Source organism: Primulina eburnea, chromosome 16 (genome assembly GCF_022965805.1).
Source record: "Primulina eburnea isolate SZY01 chromosome 16, ASM2296580v1, whole genome shotgun sequence".
Classification (NCBI taxonomy): Eukaryota; Viridiplantae; Streptophyta; class Magnoliopsida; order Lamiales; family Gesneriaceae; genus Primulina; species Primulina eburnea.
In genome coordinates, this window is record NC_133116.1 from 18,965,839 (window position 1) to 18,969,945 (window position 4,107).

Consider the following 4,107-nt stretch of genomic DNA (forward strand, 5'->3'; position numbering starts at 1 on the left):
ATTAATATCGTACTCGTCCCGAATTACATCGGAAGATTTAAAAAAATCCTCGAACCCGAACCTAAACTCGAAAAAATCGGGGATCCTCATTCCCGTTTTGGATTTCCCCATTGTGCTCTAAACCCATGAGAAAAGTTATCATCTATAATTATACATAATTTATTCAAGGCTTCAAATCTATCACGACAATCCGGCGATGATTTGAAATTTTCAAAATTATTGTATCCATTAAAAAAATAATATTTGTATTAACTCACTGAATTTACTTCTGGTTGCATTGAACCGATGGATGCATTCACTACAATTTTCTTTTCTTTTCTTTTCTTTTCTTTTCTTTTAACAAGAGAGGAATATGAAACGATGAACAAGAACGAGATTAATTAAATGATACATAAACACACGAGTAAATTACAATTTTCAAAAATCTATATTTCCGATTGCGTGTTTCGTCGGCCCACGACACTGCCTAAAAACTAAAAATAATATATGATTAGATTATTATATTCTCTCGACAACCTCAACAATATGTATATTTTAGTCAAGAGAATATATAATTTTTTTTCAATAATTTATCAGTAAATAATTTGTTATTTTAGAATTTATTATCTATTAAAATATTGATCACTGTCGTTTTTCATAGGGATATGATTGCTTTAATTAGTGGTCCCTTTTTATCATTATGGGGACATACAAACGGTCTTAATTTGTGTGTTTCTTGTCATATGTGCGTCGACATTCGTGGGCATACAAGAAGCCACATATTTTTCCGAGAATAGGAGGTACGATATTTAATGTTTTGCATTGTCTTCTTCGCCAGATATATTAAGGATTGGGAGAATTGTGGATCAGTCCCCAAACCAAACTACTTTTCCTTTCAACTCCCTGGAGAGAGAAGCTTTGTTTTTAAATACCAAAAATACCCATAGACACCCTTATTCTTATTAAAAATTTATTGATCCTCCGCGCTTCAGAAATGGTATCAGAGCCTGGTTAATTTATTTCAAACACAAAAATTTTATTATTACTAATAACTAAATGTATGAGAAGGAGAATTTCGAAAAAATTATGAATCCGAACTTTAGTTCGAGAAGAATAATTTACAAGAACTATTCCAATATTTTGGAATATACACAAGTTTATCTAACTATTGTTAGATATCAGAAACAGGAGAACAAATGTATGTTCCAATGGTGACCACCAAGTTATGGTATAGATCTGATGGAAACATCAGACATATGACGGTATATGTCATATATCAAGAAATGAAAGGATTTAGGTATCCCCGAAATCATTTCAATCTCTATTCCAGAAACATTAGTTTCCGAATAGAGCTATTCAGATGTTCTATAAAGCATCTGAAACAACTCATTGAATCAGGAAATTTATCTCCTGATGAAAGACAGCAGTGTTTGCAAAACCTTGCATACACAAAAGGTAGACTCTTACAGGCCGAAAAGACCAGATCTTCAATGATCTGTTAAATATGCCAGGGACTACCATCCAGTTCGAAATTGAACTTATTTCCCTGGAAATAATTCAATTAGAACAAGAATTACAGCGAAGTACATGCTTCACTGAACTCAGAACGAAAGGTATGCGTTTACAAGGTCTAAAGAACCGTAAAAACATACTTCAAAATCTACTCAGAAGAAATTCTTCAGAGAACAACGGATCTGTATAGACAGAAGATCTACGAAGGGAAGCAACAGCACCCTCAGGTAAAAATTTATGATTCAGAATAATAAATTTCTGGAAATAGTACCAGACTCCTCTAAGCTCTCTCTGGATCTTAGAGAAATACAGAAAACGGTACAAAATTATGGCAATGTGCTATATTATGTACCTCAAAGGGTTGAAAAGGTCCTAGAGAAACAAGAAGAAATTCTTGAGATCTTAAAGGATATTCAAACAAGAATACAGAAACTAGAACAACAACCAAGTTCTAGTAGAAGAACTTCAGGAGGTTGGTTACCACCATCCTTTGGTACCGAACCTTTGTTACATCAACAAGGGAAGGCCAGAGTGGTGTCAAAACCTTTAATTGAAGAAGAAAAGATGATCAATCTAATCAAGTCTGTCTCAGAAAAGAAATTGATCTGATGACAACTCTAGAAAGGATTGGTTTGGAGGATCTACAAGAGCTTGCGGAATCTTTCGCAAATCTCAAAGTAGTAGATCTAAAGATGAATACAGCAGTAGGTGAAACACCACCTGCAATAACCTGGTCATCTTCTCAGGAACCACCAAGGGAAAGTATGGGATCTCATAATGTAAATATGAGAGAATCTCAGACTGATTTCCATACTGGTGGAGGATCACATCCAGCGGGAACAAGGGCAAGGAGAACTCAAATTCCTTTGCACCAAACACCCTATGGAAAAACTGTTTTAGATCCTATACATCCTTACGGGGTTATGCTTAACCTTGATGTATTGGACTTCAAAAACAGAGAAGATCTCATAGACGATTGGACATCTGCTATGAGGATTGCAGCAGGAACACTTGATCTCAACAAAGAAGGATTCATTAAACTTTTGGAAATGAGTCTTATGGGATCAGTAAAAATTGCTTGGGACATGACTTCAGCAGACATGAAAGAGTCAGTCCTAGTTGGGGAATCTCTTAGTGAGATCGCTGGAAAAATGGCTACCCTATTCAAAGCACACTTTATAGGGGTAGACTATTTCAACAGTCAAGATACAGAGAAGAAGAAAAATTATACTCAAGCTCTGTATAGTCTTGAATTACATGATATATGTTTGGTAGATGAATACATTATGTTATTCACCAAATATAGATGGAATTCAGGAGTCGAAGAAGATATAGCTATGCAGCTTTTCTTCGCAAAAATGCCAAGTCCTTGGAGAGAAATGCTCATAAGGGAATACGTACCTGGTAATCCAGATACATTGGCAAGAAGAGCCTCTTTCCTCAAAGGAAAATTGGCAGAATGGTGTCACATGGCAGCATTACAAAAGAATTACAAACGACTAAGGGGTATCAACAAAAGGACTCCTTTGTGTTGCAAGGAAAATGATCTTCCAACAATTATTGGAAGTAAACCACAAAAGCATAAAAGGAAAAGTTTTAGGACTCATCCTTATGCACAAAGTAGAAGAAGTTCTTGGAAACCAAGAACCATATGGTCTAGACAGAAAGCCAGATCTTATAAATCTGGACAAAGAAGCGGACCATCAAGAAGTAGGATATCATCCCAGACATCGAGTTCATCTCGAAGCACAGGAAGAACACCTACAAAGAAAACTTTCAGAAGAGCTCATACTAGAGCCAATGAAAGTTTCAAGGATTGTAATTGCTGGACATGTGGAGCAAGAGGTCATATCTCGACCAACTGTCCAGAAAATGAGAAAAGAGGTATTAAACGCTTCGATCCTACTCCGGATATAGAAGATGCAGTTTATTACCAAGATCTCATTCAAGTATACCGATTTGAGGACATTGCCTCAGATGAGAGTATATATGAAGAAGAAGAAGTCTTAAGTCAGGAAGAATCTGATGGAACAGAATCGGAATCTGACTGAAGACGAGGTGTTTCGACACGAAACACATGAAGATCTGTCTGGGTTTTTTAGCCAGACGACAATATCTCATAACATGGTTCAAAGAATCATGAGAGAAAATCCAAGTCTACAGAGATACCAAGGTTTCTCTGCAGGACAGGTAGAAAAGTTCTTAGGAAGTCTTGGCCTAAGAAACAGAAAGCATCACCTAATCTATAAAGTTTCTAGAAGGGAAATGGCAATCCCGATGGAACTTACAGGAAATAGAATGGAGATGCAGTTAATTCCTTCCGAAGAAATTAAGGAGGAATTACAAAAACTCAAGATAGAAGTAGCAAGGACTATGTCCTGGATTCATATCGGAGCAATCCAAATTATGATAAAGGCTACTTTCAAAGAAGGAATAGATTCACCTATCGATATTGCTATTTGCGATAAAAGAATGGGGAATCTATAAGATTCAGTACTAGGAACAATCTCAGGAAACCTCTGTGCAGGAAAAATTGTAGGGGTAATCTATCCAAGGATAGCCTACAACCTGGCAGATCGAGATTTCAGCCGAGCCTTGACACTACATCAGAACTTC